This window comes from Apis mellifera, linkage group LG6 (genome assembly GCF_003254395.2).
Source record: "Apis mellifera strain DH4 linkage group LG6, Amel_HAv3.1, whole genome shotgun sequence".
Classification (NCBI taxonomy): Eukaryota; Metazoa; Arthropoda; class Insecta; order Hymenoptera; family Apidae; genus Apis; species Apis mellifera.
This window is the reverse complement of record NC_037643.1, coordinates 13,442,540-13,464,587: the sequence shown is the minus strand read 5'-3', so window position 1 is coordinate 13,464,587 and position 22,048 is coordinate 13,442,540. Positions and strand designations below refer to the sequence as shown.

The 22,048-nt window shown below is 36.7% G+C and overlaps 2 long non-coding RNA genes across 3 annotated transcripts; both read right to left on the bottom strand.

The window, feature by feature from the left end:
* Positions 1 to 16,557: 16,557 nt before the first annotated feature.
* On the bottom strand, positions 16,558 to 18,758 carry LOC102653634. The gene is made up of 3 exons (XR_409431.3): positions 17,928 to 18,758; positions 17,630 to 17,720; positions 16,558 to 17,565 (listed from the first exon to the last, which is right to left on the bottom strand). It is a non-coding gene; the product is annotated as an uncharacterized LOC102653634 (long non-coding RNA).
* A 225-nt stretch (positions 18,759 to 18,983) lies between these two features.
* On the bottom strand, positions 18,984 to 21,335 carry LOC102653661. 2 transcript variants are annotated; one of them, XR_409434.3, is made up of 4 exons: positions 21,071 to 21,335; positions 20,644 to 20,927; positions 19,865 to 20,532; positions 18,984 to 19,780 (listed from the first exon to the last, which is right to left on the bottom strand). It is a non-coding gene; the product is annotated as an uncharacterized LOC102653661 (long non-coding RNA). The 2 variants fall into 2 exon arrangements; XR_409432.3 differs by having other exon boundaries at positions 20,644 to 20,924.
* Between the last annotated feature and the right edge of the window lie 713 nt (positions 21,336 to 22,048).

The window sequence follows — 22,048 nt, the reverse complement described above, 5'->3', positions numbered from 1 at the left end:
CGGTTTATTACCAGCTTGTTTATTTTACGGTCGCTACGACCGCGCTCTGCCTTCTGATCCGTCTTTCTCTTCTCGCGAATGGCCGTTCCATTCCGTTCCGTTTCGTTCCTTCGAACAGCTGTTCCCTCCCCACCATTTTTTCCCATACCTGCCTCCCTCCACCCATTTTTCCTCTCGCGCTGGACGAACCTCCGTACACAATGTTTGTCCGTGCTTTCTCCGACCACGACACGAGCGCCTCTCTTCTTTGTTCCACGATTTTACGCCTCCATTGCGATCAGGTATCCATAGCGTCTTCCCACCGTGTTCCAGAATTCTTGCAGCATTCGAGCGTTCGAAGATATCGAAACGATTTCACGGATATATATTCCATTCTTGTGAATTAGAATTAATAGAATATTAATTAATCAATAATTGATAAATGTTACAGTTGAAAGAGAAAAGGTTAAAAGCAGTGGAATTGGAGGAAACGACAGAGTTAGAGAACATTAAGATAGTTCTATTAGACAACGCTAGAGTTCTCTACGGATGATGCTAGAACGTACAAGAACGTGCCGCACGATTCTCGTCGGAACTAACAATACCAGACAACAAACCAAACATCGTAAAACACATCGGCACCCTCTCCCATCCATCCGTATCAAAGATTCAAAGAGCGAACCGTGGAGAAACACGAATCGAGAAAACTGGTTGGTTGGCGATCGGTGGTCCAACGAATGATTGCACGCGCGCAATCAATTACAGGCAGGTTGCGGGCTACGTCCGTGCAACGTGTCCGTGGGCGCAGAGGCCGGCCAATAATAAGGAGCGGCGGCGGCGGTGGAGAGCGGTGTATAGGTACGTGTGGACGCCAGTCCGAGCGGAACGGACGCGCGTTCGCGATCGCATTCACGGGGTCAGGTACGCGAGAGAGCTACCTGCATCTCGGAGGGCCGGTGCACACACAGTCACGAGGCGACGATACAGGAGGAACAGGCGAACGCGTTCACGTGCAACGTGAAAACGGTCTGGGCTGCCGGTATCGGCAAGTGAGGCGCGGTGGGTGTCGGTGTCGGTGCAGCGCCGGGGCGTGTGAACGCTGTGACATATGCGGCGTGTCGCTTTCTTTAATCGCCTCTGGCCGGATACCTGCATGTATGGCCCATTCGCCTCGGTGGAACGCGAGGAGAGCCAACCAGATACGCTTCGTTCGAACGCTTCGGGAAGGCGGGAATCATGTGTCGCGTGATGAGAGATCGGCAGACGATTGGTCATGGCCCTTTTCGAGATATCAATCTCGAGACGCTTTTGAAGGATTATCCGTGTCGAAATTTCATGCTTTTGAATTGCGCTTTCGAAGGTATTCTTGATCCTTGAATTTTTTGAAATTCTGTGTATCGAAAAAAAAAAAGAAATGTTCAAAATGATTTTTCTTATCTTGTTTATATGGGACAGGGATTTTTAAATTTTTATTTTTTGTAATTAGAGGAAATCTTCGAGATTTCTTTTTAGATCATCTTCGACGAAAACATTCTTACTTCTGCTATCAAGATTTCGATATCTTGTACGTACAAATGACTCGATCCATCGATTCTACGGATCTACGATCACGATTCAACAGTTTCTGCTCGCTCTCACGATCGTCCTCCTCGCATCGTATCGGTCACGGATCGGAAAGGAACTGTCGGGAAATGCGATTTCTCGCCAGAGCCAGGGAAATTGGCTCAGCGCCGATTTAGGCGCCTTTGAGGCTCCTTTCATGGGCCTGCAACACGTAACGTTGACTTATTGGCCATTTCGTGTCCGCGATCGCTCCTCGTGGACTCGACGAGGAAGTCGACGGGAGACTAGAAAGTATGCGCATCGAGTTCCAAGATGAAATTCGAAATTTTTAAACTATAAAACGTTTCGATTAAATTTCATCCATTTTTTTTTTCTTCACTCGTTAATAACGTCGAATAAAGAGATTTGAATGCAAAAGAGAGAAAAATTTGTTATAGCGTGTTGGTAATGTATTCGTTATTGGATCGCCACGTTTCGAAATCGCGGATCGTATAAACGATCGTTAATTGCCACGATCAATCTGTTACGACGTATTAGATATTACTATTATCGAGCAACAGATCGAATTCACAGAAGAGAAATTTGTTAAGTGGATAGCTCGGTTACAATAGTGATATGTAAATACGCGAAAGATTTCTACGAATGAATTTCTAGCGATGAATCATTTAACTTCATAATTGTTTCGAATGTTTCGAGCGTAAGTGTTGAAATACCCATTGAAATCCAGATTTATAGAAATTTGATTTTTTTTTTTTTTTCTATAAAAATATCTTGGAAAATATTCAGAATAGAAAGTAGAAACTTAGTTTTATAATTAATAGATTTGACTAATTTCTTTTTTTTTTTTTAAACTATTTCTTATGTACACAATAATTAAATTCTTCGAGATAATAGCAGCAAATAGACATATTAAAAATGATTACTTTAAAGAAACGATATCTTAAATATAACCACGTAACGTATGAATCACTCCTGCTGTGAAAGTTATCCATAAATTCGTTGAACTTTCAAATGTTCTCTTTCGAATCCCTATACCGAAATGATTTCTTCTCTGCTTATTTCCTGATACATCGATTTTATGTATTAATCATCCAATCAAAAAATATTTTATCCTAATAGGTGGTAAAATAATTTTAAATCCCCTTCTTATATTCTCCTTTTGAAACAAGATTAATAAATAAAAAATAATTACAATATTATTTTATCAACATAGATATTATATAAAGAAAATGGGAAACATCATCCTGTATTTAACGAATTTCATTCCTCTTAATTATAATATTAAAGAATGCAATACATTAAGACGTATTATTCGAAAAATGGAACAATGCATTTCATTTTGCCTTCGTTAAATTAAGATTACATTATATTATTACAATATTAGAATAGATCGTAATTAAATTAAGATCAGAGTAATATAATATTAGAATAAGAATAGGAAGAATACAATGAATAATAAATAAGCATTCGAAAACAGGACAATAAATTCCATTCTTTTTTAATTACGTTAAAGTTAGGTTATATCAGGTTATACGTACAATATTAGGGAGAATACGATGCAACGGGTAATAAATATCGTCCGAAAATGGAACAATGCATTCAACAATGCATTCCATTCTTAATATCCAATCATCGTATTCACGCGAAATGGTCAAGTCTCGACAGGCGATTTTCTTGACGGCTTCATTGCACGTGACCTCGGCCAAAGGACGAAACTGCCCCGCGGACTCTCGTAACGACGTGTGCGCATCGTGCGTCGCGCATCGCGCGTAAATCCGTCGTCGTCCGTCGTGAGGCGCGCGCGGCACTCGAGCTCGCAGATTAATAACGCGATAAATTCAACGCTTACCCAGGTGGGCGTGCGTGCCGCGTACGAACAGGTAGATAGAGACTACACGATGCTCCTCCTTTTTTCACTACCGCCCGATATACACTGTCGTCATCCGTCGAATCACGATTAATGCGGCTCGCGAGGAATCTTGCGAGTACTCGAAATACTCGTACTTTTCAATAGCCAATCTTATAGCAAACATATTAAGATTCATGTACGTGAAATAATTTTTTTTAATTGTTGTACGATACATTGTCTTTTTTCATCAGGAATGAGGAGCACAAGGATGAGCAATTGTGTGGATGTAAAACGGCTCGATCACCGGTACTAATAGCCGACGTATTATGTCAACCGTTAACCGGACAACCGTTTATTAGGGGGTTGCGGCGCGATAAAAAAACGCGTTTTGCATAATGCAAGATAATCAAGCGAGACAGGTTTGGGACAGGTGTGCCGCTACCAGCGCACTCCGCCTTCCCCTTGGAGCATCCTCGACGTGTAAATTAATAATCTATTAGACATCCTCTCGTGTCTTCCTCTTCTTCGTTTCTTTCGCGCGGCTCTTATTTGCTTCCTTTTTTTACCGGATCACATTTGTGCTTGTCTTTCAGTATATTATTATTAAACGACTCTTTCTTTTTTTTTAACGCGATTAATCCAATTTTGTTTTCTTTATCTTTTCTTTTTTTTTTCATTTCTTCTCTTTTTCTAATTTTTCTTTAAACGTGAAGTATAATCTCTCTCTCTCTCTCTCTCTCTCTCTCTCTCTCTCTCTACACTTCTATCTTCCTCATCATTTTCTACATTACTCTGCTGAAATCTACGTTTGTTTCAAACTACTTGTTCTCACATTTCTCACTTTGTTCTTCCTACCCCCCCATCATTTTACCCTTTTATCTATTCCACACGGAAATATCCTCTTTTCCAACACCTCTTCAACTTCCTATCGCAATTCTTCTCGACAGCCTAACTCGCTTCTGGCGACGTATTAACCGACGCGAAACTGGCAGGTTATCGTGCGTACTTGCTAACTCGTAAATGTTGGATAATAAGATCGAAAGAGAAAAAATAGAATGGAAATGTCGGTTCAGTAACGAGGGAGGGGGGGTAGTTTTATTTATTCGATGTAAGTGACAAAATTTTCAAATTTTATTATTTTTCAAAAAATATATTCGTATTATTCTTTTTTTGAAATTCATACTGAAATATTTGTCTCTACAGTTTCTGAATGAAATATACTCGATGCTATCTCGTACTTAATCGTACAGCCTCGATCGAATTTCATTGCATATTAATATCAAGATAGATCCGATTAGATTGGATCAACGAGCATAATTTATTACTTTCGCGCGACAAATCCCTTATTTAATTTGTCATTTAAAAATTCATCTCGAATTTTTTTTAATATTATTCGAATTTTATTCGATTTCTGCCAGCTACCAATTATCATGAAAAATTTGATATAAAAATTTAATCACGAAAAATACAATAAACGTAACTCAACAATTCCAATTTATCCAATGAAATTTTAATAAAAACGCTAATCTAGAATAATGAATTAAATTATTTAAAAGAAATTTGATTATTCCAATATAATAAAATCCTAAACGTTTCTTAATCATAACCAACGACATATCATTGCACAATTCACAATTTACAAAATTAATATATAAATAAAGAAAACTAATTTTCGTTTCTGGAAACTTATGATAAGACATAATCTTCAAACGAATCAATAAATTTCGATATATAAAACGGATCTAACCTCGAGGAATTCGTATGATCGATTGAAGGAAAAATGAAAAAGGATCGATCACGGGACAAAATCGAAGCGATGAAGTATAATCTCTCTCTCTCTCATTTTTGCCTGTTATCCACGATACACGTGGCGGATCCGCCAACCGTGTCGATCACGTTCGAAGGAATCATTATCATTGATCATCCTCCCTCTCCCTCCTTTCCTCGCACTCTCTTTCTTCCCGTCCCTCGACGAGGATCGAGCTATCGGCTAATTGCCATCGTAGTCGGCGATCTCGCGGGCGTAAAATCGTGAACACTCGTATACGATCGTTCCTTTGGCATCGTGAGCTCTTTCCCTCTCTTTCTTTCTTTCTCTCTTCGTTCTCGTCTCGAAGATTTCGAAGCTTGTTGGATTTAGGGAGGAGCAAGCGTGCGATGAGAATGATTATTTTTGCACGAATAAAAATTCTTTAATTTTATGATTGTAACATTCATTCGAAGATGAAGAATGGACACGAACCACGATCGATATCCACTTGTAGAAAATAAATACTTTTACTTTTAAGTATATTTGCGTCTCGAAGATCATCCTCGTTTTGAACCTGCAACAATTTTTAAAATCGTTGATCGGAAAGAAGCAGATATACACTTGGTTGAAAAATATAGAATAATACGTGTAAAAATTTTTCGACACACCTCGGTTCGTTCGTCCGCCATCTTGAAAAATCAGACATCCGTCTTGGGAAAGGAATCTTTATTCGAGCGGATTTATCCGTGGGTAAAGTCGGTCGTATTATAATCGACGAAGTCGGTTTTAGCGTATACGCGAGCTCCCCGTTCACGATCGTATCTAATAATCGGTGTCACCTCGAGAGTTTCACGCGTGTTGAAATATCGTCGTTTCTCGAGCATGTTGTTAGAGATTACCGACATGACTCACGAAGGAACGCGAATATTGCGAAGTAAACCGATTACGCGATTATTTATCGGCGCTCGAATTATTAGATATACGACAAAGGTTCAATCTCGCTTTATGAAACAATAAACTATCTTGTTTATTGCTTTTCCCTTGTTCGCCTTTTATCTATTTTTCTTTTTTTTTCTTACAAACGAGGATTTGCGAAATTTATCGCGCGCGTTTCGTTGGATAAAATATGAAAAGAGGAAGACTTGTAAAACCGATAATTTTGAGATATAATACAGAAATGGATAATAAGAGATTGTAGTTTTATTTTTTATTAGATTGTTTTCTTTGAGGATCAGTAAAATCCAATAGATTAGCTAAAATTATAATAAAATATATTATGAAATATTATAATATAATAATTAATATTATAAAATATTTAAAAATAGATCTCGATGCCTATTTTTCAAAAAAATCGTGTCGAAGAATTTTTACCAAAAAATACTTTCCATTTCTTCTCTGTAATTTTTCTCGATCCCTCGACGATTAACAATGCGCGTTGCGAAACGTTGTCGCCGGAAGAATTCGATTTTCAGCTTTCACCGACACCGGTGACATTTCGGTGGACGCTCATTAAAGAGCCGGTGTTCCTCGTCGATTAGGCTCGGCCTCGATCGATCGGATCGATCGAAGCAAATCATTTAAACGTGCGGATAGAACACTCTGTGCGATCTCCTCCGCTGATAAACGCTGAAAGTCGATTGCCACGAATCGATTATCCGGCTTCTGTCCGCCTCGACGCGCACGCCGACGAGTATGGGAGAAAGCGGCGGGAATTTCGAATTTTTCTCCCGTTAAACCAAAACGTTTTTTTCGAATTTTTAATGAATTTTTAATCTTAATTAAAATCGAACTTAAAGGGAGAGATTTTTTTATTCGTAGAGATATATATATATATATTATAGAAATTTCGAAAATTTCGAATATATTCCGAATTGAACAATAACGAATCGTAACAATTTTAAAATTACTTTATTTGAAATGAAATTTCCGAGTGAAAAAAAAAAAAAATTCGTGTCTAATAATTTTAATCAGCCTTCGAAAAAAATTTTTGCATCGATTAATCTCACTCCCCTTTGGCAATTATCCTCACGCGTATCTGGCCACTCTCTTTTCCTCAAATTGAGTCAATTTCTCGCGTCGAACTTTCTATCTTTACACTCGACGCGTTCTTTCTCCCCCCCTCCCCCACATTCACGTTTCCACACACACAGATACAGACATGATGTGTCGTGAGTAACCGATATCTATACCGTTGCACAATGATGGAAGCGGACGGTGGTACTCTTTTTCTAAGCCAATGATTAATTACACCGCGATGACGAAGGATTCGCGATTCGAGGAACTAATTCAATTTAACGATCAACCGAGCGATTCGAGGAGTGCGCAATTTTTATCGTTTTTTTTACTTCACGATTGGATCGGCCGATTATCGGCCGAATTACTAAGAGTATAATCGGATTACGCTCTTCTAATTCGCGGGGATGAAGATTTGTCATAATCTCGTAATTAATTTTCGAGTAAAACGGTTATTAGTCGCGCGTTAGATACTCCACCGGTGTATTATTGCGTTCTGCGGTATCCTGCTGCGAGGAAGAGATTACTATTGCAAACTGAAACGCGGCTGAATAAAGAGGAAACCGAGTGGTGATTAATATTATCGATCGATCGATCGGATGCATCATGCATTCGCCCGTGAATCGTGATTGATTCCTTAATCTGCCGTGTTAATTGATCGAGTCATGATTGACAAGGAATTATTGCTTTAATCCTTATTATATATACTTGGGTATTAAAAATATTTTCAAAAAATTTTTTCTCAATTTTTTTTTTTTTTTGGTATTATATATCTTCTCGATTTTGTAAAATAAAATATGACGAGACGACGAGTTTATCGATTCTGGAATACCGTGATCTTCAAATGAGTTTAGAACAGAAAAAGAGATAAGATCCGGGATCATAATTTACAAATATTGATTAATTATTTTTGTTCAGAAAGATAGAAAAATTTTTCTCAAAATATTCATCGATTTAATCATCTTTTATTCGAAGAAGCGACAAACGCGATTAGACATTTAATTATTGGATTAACGGTACGATGATTGATGCTCACCGCAATTAAACTTATTGTACATATGATGGTTGTTTCCTATTTTATATGATTTTCCACTTAAACTGTGAATTCGGAAGTAAAATGGAATGAAAGAATAGAATTTAATAGAAAAATAATTTAAATTCTAAAATAAGATTTATGGCTTATTAGAAGACTTATAGCTATTAGAAAATATACTTTGTAATATACTTTCATATAGTAAAAAAAATAAAATAAAAAAGATTATGAGGATTAATAGTATGAATTTAAATTATATATCTTCTAAACATTAAAAGATAAAATTAAAATGAAAGTAGATGATTTAGTATAATTAATTTCTATTTAATAATCAAGTGTTATGATTCATTTATTCATATCTTCATATTTTTCTTTTTTTTTTTTTTTTTTTTAGTCACTTGATTAATTATTTTAATGAATGAAGTAATTAATATAATACTACTGTTATAATATATAACATACATATTGAATGATGCTTGTATTATTCTTTAGATTCACGTTCACTAATATACGTGTCATTAAATCGATATTAATTATTAACTAATTAACAGGTTTCGCGGCGTGCGAAATTGAGGGATTTCAGAATCTCGAAACGGGGTCGAAAGGTTACATTGCAGTACTTAATTATAGAGAAGCAGCTATGATGAATTTCCCGTGGTTTTGTCTCATTTGACTTGCTTTTACTCGAATATTGACACGAGTCAAACAATTTTATGAATATAATTGCATTTAAAATGAACATAACCGTAGAAAGTGATATACTATGATACAGTGTCATATAACTTAGTCATATAACTAACTTTATTATGTATTTAAAACAATTTAATAAACTTAATAAAATAATAAAACAAATTATATAAAGTAATGATTTGAAGTAGATTAAAAAGAACATGAAATGAATGTATATCTTCTATATCTCTTAAAGCCGATTTCCTAACCTAAAACTTTCTTCCATATCACAAATCCGTATAACTTATAATCTATGGCAAAGTTTTATTCCGTTTGAATTATATATTAAATTAGAAAATCGATCATCTAATATTATTTTTCTTATTATACATAACAACATATGTTATATCATATTTTTCTAATTAGTATTAAAAAATAGAATAATCTATTCTACTAACGTGAACGACTCAATGCAATTTCATCCCTGTATAACCTAAAATCGCATACACTCACCTTCGACACAAGATTTCATTCTTCTCTACCGAAACGAATTAACACTCAACATTAGAATTCATCCACCCATTCCCACGTTCACTGCTTTATTAATTGTTTCCTTCTTAACATTCATCGTTTCACACCAATTCACTATTTCATTTTTCTTTTTTTTCTTTTTATAAAGCGTAACAACATAGTAGAGGCGTGGTCCTCGAATCGCTGGTGATCTCTCAAAAAAGCATATAGATGGCGCGGATCATTAAAAGCAGCGTTCTCAAAGCTGAAGAAAATTTCAATCGGTCGAGAGGGCGCCATATCGGGGTCGGTAATCGAATAATCGACCGTTCGCGCTTTGAATGCGCCATTGTGCGCTTGCACGCGTGCGCATACAACCTAAAGTAAATGCGACGCGGTGGAAAAAGGTGCCGTTACGTGAAGTCGTGTGGCTATTAACTCTCGACGAAATTGAACGAGATCCGATCTCACACTCCCACGCGGGATACGCGCGAGCGTAAGAGGAAATATCAGCATCGAGGAATATAATCTTGCTGAAACTTCGATGCTCTGTGGTCGATTATCACAAGAACCGGCAAAAATGTCGCTCGTAAATTTCTCGCAGTATTACCAGCGTTATTCACAATGGAAGGCAAAGGAAATTCGAGACTTATCGATTATAAGAAGAAGTTACCGGTATTTGATATTTCAGCTTTAAGAATATCTTCATTGATTCTCTATCGATGGATAATATGTGTGATTTGTGAAAAATGAATAGTGTGAATAATTGGTTAAAATTTTCTTGTTTTGATTGTTGCGAGTGAAGATTGTCAATTTTAGGTTAGTATGAATTTTTTGATGTGATAGAAAATTTTTTAATTTTTAAAATATTTATTCTCTTGTTTTATCTATTAAAAAACGAAAACTTATTTGTTTGTCATTTGTCAAAGAGATAAGTTTTGTTTCAAATATTTTATTTAGAAGATAAAAATATATTGAGAACTTAGGTATAGTACAAATGGTCAAAGCATTCACCATATATATTTATCTTTATAAAAAATCCGCCTTCACACCGGATCCAGCGTAAATCAACCATTTTGACTTGTCACTTATACAGTACGGTATAGAGTTTCTCCCGTGTACCATACGCGTACGTGCTATTCAACATGCAACTATTCCGATTACCACTTTCTACATTCTCCAAATCCAATAAATTTTCCATACAGAACATTTCAAACCATGTAACACGTACATGGTAAGTTATATTTCATCCAGTTCACATTACAAACCATAACCACCCAAACATTACGAATTATAAAAAGGAACCATCATAATTTATAATTCAATTGAAATTTTTAATTGTTATACCATCGCTTTGTCATTTGAATAAAGAATATTTGAATAAGTAATTCTATCTGATATATAGAATGAAATATATATATAGATAAAAATTCCCAAAACATTATAATTTTGTTAATTACTAATTTCTCAATATCAGTGTGATCATATATAATTAAAATTTCTTTTAAATGGATAGATATATTAACTCTACATATCATTAAATGAAATATCAAGTCAAATATATATACCAACAAACACATTGCACATAAAAATCTTATTTATCGTTGAAGAAAAACGTTACAAATTCTATAATTTACAAAATCTAATTATTAACGAAGCATTATCTACTTAGACATCCGGCGCGACGAAAATCGGATCGTGATATGGAACGTTCTCACGGCGGGAGGGTCGTGCGCATGCGCTTTAGCATGTCCACCTGCGTATACATGCATGACTCGCTTGTAAAATCGACTTACGCAACCGTCGCACGGGCGACACACAACCAAGAACTTTCCAGTGGGGAATCGGACCCAAGGAATCGGCATCTGCGTCGCGGCTATGCTCGCGACAAGTGCTCGTACCACTCACCGAGTGAGTCACTTCTCCCATGCTTGCAGATAAGCGCGTTGGAAGAACGTGGTCGGATCCGGAGTCATAGAGTGAGAGGAATAGTAGATATACATGATTATGAAGAATGAGAGAGAGGAAGGGAGAGAGAGAGAGAGAGAGAGGGAGCGCGGAAGATGCTGGACAAGAGAGAGGAGATCCTAGAGAGAGCAAAGTGAGTGGGTTAGAGTAAGTAAGGTCAGGTGAGAAAGAGAATGTGAAAAATTGCAGAGACAAGAACTTTGAAGGGAATAAAAAAGAGGATTTTTTAGATTTGCATTAATTAATGAGTGCACGATTTGAAAAAGAAAAAGAAAAAAGGAAGAGTAATAATATGATACATTGATATAAAAAAACATGCATGAAAAATGTAAGTATTTAACAAATAAGAGATTTGTAGAACAAACATTTGTCTGATATATGAATGATTCATCTACTTACTTCAACAAAACACTTTCTAGTAGAGTAAAAAGACTTATTAAATATTTTTATCTTTAATATATTATATCCTTATACTTTTATTATTCTTCTATTATATTTCTACTAATTTATTATTCAACTATATTATTTTTTTTTTAATATTAAATAAAATTTCAGAGTACAAGAAAATTCCAATATCAGAACTGAAAGAATCAGATAAACGGAAATGCATGGAAAGTAAACATTGTAGATAAAATTATAATAAGGCAAGAAAGAGAAGCACAGAGGAAGCAACCATGGAGAAGAGTCCAATATATCCGCGAAGAGAATCGAAAAGAGAAGTATAGCGAATCGAGCAGGTACCCAAAGAAACGAGAGCAAAATGACCTGTCGAGGTGCACAAGAGAGGTTCAGGAGGAAACGGATGGCAGAAGAGAGGTTATAAGAAGAAGAGGAAGAAGGGTTGGGAGGAGGGGGAGAGAGGAAGGGGGAGACAGTTGCGTACAGTCGCGCAGGTAGATAGGTGATACATTGGCAGCGGTCGAGTTGGCGGTGTAGCATGCAGCAAAGTGCATTCGGTGCACGCCAGTGCACCCAGATAGCGGGGGCATCGAGAGAGGAGAGAGAGAGGCGAGCGAGTGGCCAAGCTGGCGAGCAGTCAGCCAGTGAGGCAGGCGTGCCCGATGGTTACGGCAATCACCGCACATGCTCCCAAGCTCCTGACCACGAGGAACACAAACAAAGGCAATGCTCACGAAACTGCTATCCATTTATTCCATCGGTCAAAGAAAACCACTATGGGCTGCCCTCGTGTCCAACCTGTGTCACAATCTAACGATCATTGATAGTTAATTGTTAGTTAACTGTTAGTTGAAATAGTAGAGACTTTCTTTGATGATCTTATATTATTTCAAAGAAATACTTCTTTTGAAACTAACGAGTCTATTTTATTAAAAAAAGAAAAAGAAAACTATCCATAAGACACTTGTAAATTAAATATTTCTAATTCATTATTTCAATATCATTGTCTCAAGTCAAAGTATTATTATTGGCATTGTTAACTTGAAACTTGTATTAATAATACAATATGTAAATATGCAATGGACTCGAGCAAGTATTTATAGAATATCGTAGGAGATCATCGAAAAAGTAGATCCAAAGAGGAACGAAGCGATGGCTTGGTCGTGTGCGGCCGATCGCGCGTTAGCGCCGCAGGCCAGGCATCCACCTGCCCGAGCCAAACGCCCACGCGGCGGACTGCTCGCGCATACGTGCTCGGTCTCGCACACCGGCGCGCTCTGACGAGAAGTGGCCCGCGGGCCTAGCTCCGTTACAATCAGGCCTGCTCGTGGCATTCCGCGAAACGCACGGCGAACACGTCATCGGCTGCTCGAGAGAAGAGCGGCGACCTACGCGCGCGTGCACGTACGTTGGAGGAGAGCTGGACCATGTCGTGTTGCTTCGATGCGACGCTGCATAGAAAAGAAAGAGAGAGTATATATGTGTATGTAGAGTTAGGAAAGGAAAACTGAGAGAGAAAAAGGGAATTGGAAGGTGGAAATGCAAGAAAAGATACATATGGAGTGATTAAAAGTAATATGAATATATTGGATGACATGTTTTGAATTTAATATAGATTTGAAATTGCATGGAAAATGTATAACGTTTCAAGCAAATTAGTTTAAAATTGTCAATTGTTTCATCAAGAAATTATTAAATTCTGAGAGAATAAATTCAAGATATTGGTTTTCAAGAAAGAAAGAAGAGAAGAGAATTCAGAGAATTACTAAGTAATTTTTAAGTGACAATAAAAGTAAACGATTGTGCAATTTCGGAAACAACAATGCAAAACAAACTGGTAGAATCCATAGGATTCCTAATATCAGCTCACAGCTGTGTAACGCCCGCATTTACAGGATTTAGACGCAGTTATATTGGATCCGGTTAACGGAGAGAGAGTAACGAGCAGTAAGCACGAAAGCAGTCACGTTGGAATTCGCGCGATCGACCAGCTACCGTGCTATCTTCTCCTGAATTATTCGGATGGTTTTTAGCGAGAAAGTATTTTCTTTAAATGTAATCACTCTCGAGATCTGACACTGATCAATTATCAAAATGAATAATATCAGAAATCGAAGGATCTGATCAGTCTATTAAATTTATCTTGCGAAGTTCTTAAAATTTCTAATATCCCAAAATTCAATTTCAAAATTTGTATATAAATCTGTGACACGTATCTTTCATAATTTTCTCTCTACAATCCGAAATAATTAAATTAATCCGGTCATTGTGACACGTACTTCGAGAGGTCAGAATTATCGTGAATCAATTCTATGGCGCATTGCTATTTGCTCGAGTTCTCCCCGAAGGGACAGCCGTTCGTTCTATCTGATGATTCCATGAATTCATCGGTGTGCGTGAATCACACGCAGCATTGTTACCAAATCAACTGACACTATATGGATTGCATTTCATGACATCGCCATATGTCGAAATGTATCTTTCTACATATAACGCATATGAAAGATGGAGAATGATCGTTACATTGTTCAATTAATAAGTTTCTTCTTACTGATAAATATTTAAAATATTTTTCCACGTAGAAAAAACAATTTATGACTTTAAATTAAAATATTAATGATGTTGATTATTATTATATTACAATACTTTAAATATACAATACTAAATATACATATACTACAAATATACATCGTTCAACTTAAAGAACCTTGAGAATTGCAAGTTCACTAAGTTATTCTCCAACTAACTAGAAATCTCAGAAACCTCACCTAACCTACAACTCACACCGTCATCGATCTTGGATCGATCGAACAAACGAGCCGGAACACCCAGAAGCACGCGTGATCACGATTTTTTCGAGTAAGGCCCAGAACTCGATTCAAAGTCCAAGTCGTAAAATGTCCCCCGCCTTGTGTAAACCTTGCGATCAGATATAAAGCCACGAAGAGCACGGACTACTGCACTGGCAGTGGAACGAGGCCCGCTTCTTTTTCACCGGCAAATCCTAATTGTATCTCGGTTTACCCGGCGGACACGGATTTACGCGGCAGTTCTCCAAGGCCTTGGTGGCCTTCGTTCGGTTTGCGTGCGGAAATCTTGAGGGTGGTCGACCGACGAAGGTGATTCCGTGATTACAAACTCGAGTGCCGCTGGATCTTCGCCTATTCCCTATTAATTTCGCTTACAAGATGCGCCGCAACGATACTAGTGTTGCGCGATGAGTGATATGCCAATATGACTTTACTTCAAGTCAGTTTCGAATGATCTTCTTTAGATTAAATTCTAAAGAAAAGTAGAATGTAGAATTGGCTTTATTATGAATTTAAAATTGTTTTGTTGAAAAAATATTAAATGAAATATTGAATTTTTTATAATATTGAATCGTATTAAAGCAATTCCATCTTTAAAATATATTTTAACAAAATTTTATCCTACCAATGGATCACGTGCGACGAAGTCGAGAGGTCGGTGATTTCCTGAGTAAATTGCGCATTTGCACCGCGCATCACATGACTCCCCGGGGCATATGATTGCGCACGCGCAGATCGTGGAATTTCCGTAGACTCGCGGCGTCTAAACCGATACTATGCGCGCCTCTATAGGCATGTTACATCGCTATCTTAATAAAGCGCAGATATACGGTAATCTTTCGAATTGTACGCCAGCACGAAACAAACGTTAAAGTATATGGTAGCTGGCATCAATTTACATTTATTAGTTCAAGATCGATCGAATTAATAACGATATTAATAAGTTGTATACAGAAAATAATTCTAGTCGAAGATAAAATTTCAAATTTCGTTAATTCATATACGATACATGATATATCTTGCTCGCTTTTAACCTATATATATTCTTTTCAATAATTATGAAATGAAAATTTTTCTTAAATAATTGTATAATTGATCAAATTATCCATTATTGATAATACCTGTGCATATTCTTTTTATGTGAACTGGTTCGAAATAGCAATATGTAAAATTGGCAATCGCGAAATATCAAATGAAGACGGCTTAACACGTTACGTGAACCATTAACGTTGCATGACAGGAGCCGATTACATTTTGTGTTACGCGTGTTTTGGCGTAATTGACGCACGGCAACAATATAGTCCTTATTATGACAATTACAAGCGATGCTTGATTTCACAGCATGGCTTCCTTGTAATTGGATTTGTTGGCTATGAATCCTCAATTACTGTTTCACTCTTGTAATAATATTCTTTGAATCTATTCTTAGATCGAATGATGTAATGAAGAGAAATCTTAAGTTTTGTGTATTATTTTTGCAATAATATTTATTTGTTATTGTCATCAAAGTAAGGTAGGATTCACCTATACGTAATCGTTAAAAATTCTGTTACTATGAACACATGCTTTAATTACACCTAACGTTCTAATGACTATCATAACACAATGCAATGCAACTTGTCCAATAAGCTTTTGCCGAGATAATTTATCGATTCGCCCACGTAAGCCGGGATTCCATTAGTAACTTATTATTAGCAGTCTAGATGCTAGATCGAGTGCAAGAAATAACATCACTGACGACAACGCCACCAACGATGACAATAACGAGACATCGATCAAAATGGCGACACGTTCGCGTGCGTTTCAAAACATTAGTTTCGTAATAAAGTCATTAAGACAGAGTATTCACCGAGTGGAAGTTTGTTTGAGAAATGTTTAAGTTATAAGATCGTTCCGTAAACTAATGTTGAAAAGGAGAAATTATATTTATTTTATATGTACATAAAGCGCAGAGAAATATTTATATATTTATATAGATATTATATAGATATATTATATTATTTATTTTAATCAAAGAAAAAATATTTCGTTTCGAAGCATAAAATCAAATTGTAATTCAAAAGCATCATCTAAAAATAATTCTTGTTGGCAATTTTCCATTGTCAACATTCCAAACGTTTCACATTATGACATCAGGCTATACAAATTACTATAGAACTGTCAGGAAAAACAGGCGTTAATAATCCAACAGTGGACCGACATATCCGTGACGCAGACGAAGTGCAAAAGCTAGCCTATTCAATGTGATTACGTAACGAAAATGATCCTTTCCCAGACAGTGCCATAACGTGCAACATTTCACTGTCCTAATCCCACGTTCGAGGTATTAAAACCTGATCTTCGATTGAATTCACAATATAGTGATCTATTCAGTGATTCTACTATATCGAAAATATAATTCTCACTTATAATCATAATTAATATAGTTGTGCCTGTATTAACCTCAATTTTAATAATATATGTATATATATATATGTATACATGTATAATTATTATAAAATTGAAAATATTAACAATATAGATAACGAGTTAATTCGACTTTCCCAATCAACAAAGATAAGTTAAATAAAAATCATTAAATTAAAAATTAGCAAATATTCATCCTGTATACCACAGTCATAATGTTCCAGGCAATCAGCTTGCATTCTCCTGTGAACGAATCATCACGAGAAACTGGTAGCATACAGCGCGATTGCATGTTGAAACGCGATGCTTAATTTTATAACGCCGGGCAATGAGTCCGCATTCCATGAAAGAGAATTTCCCTATAGGACACCGCCTTGATATCGATTCGTGTCCCCCACAGTTCTTATCGTCGGTACTTTGAAGTTTATGACCGCTGACGAGATTTCTGTCTCGGATTTTAATAAAAGTATCCTGTTCCGTATAATCTTTGAGGTAATATTACGGAAGCGCTACGTATGTTCTTCACAATGTTGCATGAAAAGTCGTAGGATTGGACTTGCAATGCTGTTCACAGGTGGAGCCTCGTACACGATTTAATCCCTATGTACGCTCGTCTCTATCAGAAGAAGAGTTTAGAGATAGACACATGCAATATGATTTCCGTTTTACTTCCTTGTTACCTTATATTTTCCTTTCTACCATTGGTATCTTGCTACTAACGACTTCATATTATTTCTGTTTCCTCTCTTTTCTAATTATATTACCGATACTCTGCGAATAAAAAATATTAACTCGTAATAGTAAGAAAAATAAGTGTTTTGTGAATCATAACTTTTATATTTTAAATAATATTATAAAATTAAATAGTAAGTAAAAATTATGCAATTACTCATGATGAAGAAAGAATTTTATTTCTACATTAAAATACGTTAATTTTAAAGTCTCGAAAAGTTCTTCAATTTGTATTGTTAACCTAACCTTAAAAACTCGTTCCAATAATACGCTTTTCTCATAATTCCAATGAGCTCTATCTACTCGAACAGAATAGATAAAAGAGGTTGGCGATGATCTAGTCGAGTATCGCTAAATTGACGCTGATTCGCAGTAAATTACACGGTCGGTTGCGCACCAGTGTCTCCGAAATCGTGACCGTAACCGTGGAGAGACCGTGCCGCGATAAGAGCGCGGCTACGACTAATGGCGAGTACGAGAGATCCTCACTGCGTGCGTATCATGTTATTAATCGTTGGCACTTTCAGCTCGGCTGCTCGAAGCAGCGATCCGTGCGGACAAAAGGAACAGGAATATCGTAGCCTTGTGCACCGGGTGAACTTTTCTTCGTCTTCGATTTTAATTAATCCTTTTCTGTTGAGGTTATGTTCAACATTTCACTTGAATTATATACACGTATATATTATCTAATTTTCAAAAACATTTTGTAATTCCGTTTCATCCAAAGTCAAAATCGCAATGTTAAGAATATACGTAAATTGAAACGAATATATGATTATATATTATTGATACGGTGAGAAAATGAAAAATAATGAAACAGTGAACACAACCATTGAACTGGATTGAATCGTGTCCTCAGGATCAATCGACGATCCAGAGAAAGTGTTTCGAATAGAATGACGACTCTTGAAGAGTACCGGTTCTCCCTCACTATTTTATCCGCGCTCGGCCGAGCACTGATGCAACGCCTACACGAATTTGCCGTGGGTGGTCGGATTTTCCAAATCTATTTCTTCCAAATAATTGTTCATCACCTGTTTTTAAATAGATATGTAAAAGATGTTATTTTATGAATCGTGATAATACATTTTTGGAAAAAGTATAAGAATGTTTAAACAAATATGAATATCACTTAATCATAATTCATATAGAAGATAATTTGACAAGTACTTTTTTTTCTAATTTTTTCTAGCAAAAAACCATTCTTTTTCCATTAATCTTATAACTTTCAATAGCTAATAAATAATGTATAATTTTAACACAATAGATATATATATATATTAAGAAATATGAGAAGGCGAAGACATTTTTATGTTATAAAAATAAATCAATAGTATTATAAATGCAATAAAGATATAATCATACAAACGTCGATTGAAATACCATCAATTCCATAAATTCCACGATTTAAATCGTTTCCAGCTCAAGCATATCAAGGCATATTATGAATTTCCAATGCTCGTGCAACAGTTTCATACGGTCCATTGCTTTCCCTAATCAAGATGTAATCGATAAGAAAACTCGGAGCGGTATTCCTAGACCGCTCGGCTACACCTCAGTCATTAACCCCGATCGTATAATCTGAAATCCCCATCGCGCGTTGAAAAAATCGCGCACATGTCCTGGTGAGTTCCTCTTCTCCGCCTCTCCATCTACCAATGCTCATATGGATATCGAGAAAATATTGGGCGTATCGAGTAACTCTCGAATAGAGGGAAAACCGGACGCGGACCGTTCCACCGTTCATAAGAAAATCATGTTCGTTACAGGTGTTCGATCGTGTTCCGCCGCGTAATCCGCTCATACGATCTTATCGCGGTGAAATTAACCTACGGGACCCGACGCTGCCCAGTCCACGTGACATCAACGGCATACCGCGAGTGCATCCATCGTGACGGAGGAGAGGACATCGAGTAACGCGCGTTTTCAAAGAGGTCGACTGGGGCCACTCCTCCTCGATAATTGCCGACTTTGTAACGGGCTCGAGCAGCCGCAATCCTCCTCGACTGCAGCGCCATCCGACCGTGATGTTCTATTTGGAAATGTGATTGCAGGTGATCAGTTGATGAGATTCCTAGTTAGATATGTGGTACTGCTGTCTAGAAATCATATCAAATATTTTATGACGACATGGATTTAATATATACGAAATATATATAATATATTAATATTCCAAACTTAACCTAAAATTCTCAATTGTAAACTAATTTCTTTCCGTATAGTACGATTCGTATAGATCATGATCGAACAAAATGTTCCTTCCATTGAATGTCATTTCTCAGCCGTATTATAGGATTCGATGCGTTGAGCAGGGCCAACCAAACAGACGATTAATTTGTCATTCTCGGCCGTGTAACATGCGTGTTCCTCGAGCCACTTGGCACGATCGAGTGATATTATACGCGCGCGCCAACGATTCCTCATATTACGCGGTCAAACCATCCGCTATTAATATCGGAATGATTCTCGAGGCGGCGCGCCAGAGGGGTGCGCACAGACCCCACGTCGGGAAACGCTGTGATTAAATGGCCATTTTTTCTCGCGATGATAAAGGACGCCCGGCTCGATTACATTAAAAGCAATAGAACCACCGCTGGCCCAGCAGTCCACTACTCAAACAGGATCGCCCATCTTCGCGATTCTCTTTTCTTCAGACGATCTTCTTCTTTTTCTTCTTTGTCTTTCTCCTATTCGTATCGGTTGCTTTGCTTGTTTTTTCTCTCCTCTCAATCTCTCAATATTTTCTGACTATGACGGCTAATGTTGTACGAGCCACGAATAGCTCGTTAGTCAATTAGCCACTTGCTCGCTTTCGTTCAGACATCTGTTTCTTCTGAAACCTGACCTGCAACTGTGAATCGAGCTATATATTTTTTGAAAGTATGTTTTTTAATGATAGAATGACGTAAATGAATTAGATATTCTTTCAACTTTGTCACTTTTAGATTATGTGTACACTTACGATGGTGGAAGGTTAGATAAATCGACGCGAGAGTGATTCTATGATTTAAGAAATGTATATAAATTTTCTAGCATGAGGATATTACGAGAACAGTTGAGGGAAATCGTCGAGAAATTCCGTGCCCTGACATTCCGGGCCGTGCGTGCAGCTACGCTTGGTATTTTACACATACCAACCGCAAGGACTTTGATCCAGCCCTTCCTCATTTTTTCCATCTAATACAAATTGCCATCTGTTCACAACCTGACTTCGACTTCTATCTCGTAAACTTTCTCTGTTATCTTCTTGACCAAAAAATAAAACATTATTTAGAAAATATTTATCGTACATTCTTATCATTTAAGTATCTTATATCAATGCTAGTATTGCAAGAGAATTACGATTCAACATAAATTTATTTCAACCATAATCCATTCTATTTCCTAACCTTCTCTATTTTCTTGATTCCATCTTTATTCGCAATACTGCTTTCCAATCAATCATCTCCAACATATAAAACCACAGAAATTTCACAGAGACAATTCTCGAAGTGTATCCACGAAAAATGCAATGATTACAGCCAATTTTCAACGAGACGCAGTTCACTTTTCCGCTCCAGAAAAAAAATCGAAGCGATTATTAATAAGAAATTACCAACTGATCTATTACGATCCACAGAGTGTCGCCTCAATCGCGTGAGAGAATGTCGCATATGTTCCTTCTACAGCAGCGCCGAAGGAGGAATGAACGATTCGTTTCTAACTATCAATCTACGCGTGCGCGGTTTCACCAGTTTCAGTCGCACGATGTCAATCATTACCAATCTGACGACATGAAACAAAACTAAATCAGCGAACGAAAGTGATAATTTTTTTCACAAGCTGTATGTTTTTGATTGCAAGTAAAACTGTTAGGAGGATTTTTGTATTCATATCGAAAACAATATTCATTTGATTCATAAAAGTTCACAAAATTGAAGAAGAAGAGGTTAGTTTATATTATTGAGAAGATTCATTCATGCTTGAAAGGAATAATTATTGGATTCCCAAAATATTTATTTAAAATAAGAAAATGAAGAGGTACTTTTCTAATTATATTTCGATATTTCGATATTTTTGATTGATATTGTAAAGTCTTAAAAATTGGGAATTTTTCAGTTAATTTTATTGACAAATCATGTGCTTGAATTGACCATCAACAATTAGATCTTATTTGTGGCAAATAATTCGTAGCAGTTATCCGATAAGTGTTTCGACCAAACAGGCTAGATTCGTGTTATCAAAGTGTATTAACCATTTACTGTTGTCAAAGCCGATTGCAGTGCCGATACTTACGACCGTATAAGAGGACCGGTGCCATTCCGAGATAATCCTCTTACTGGTGGTCCACGAGCGAACACGGAAACAGTTCTCAACGGTATTATTTC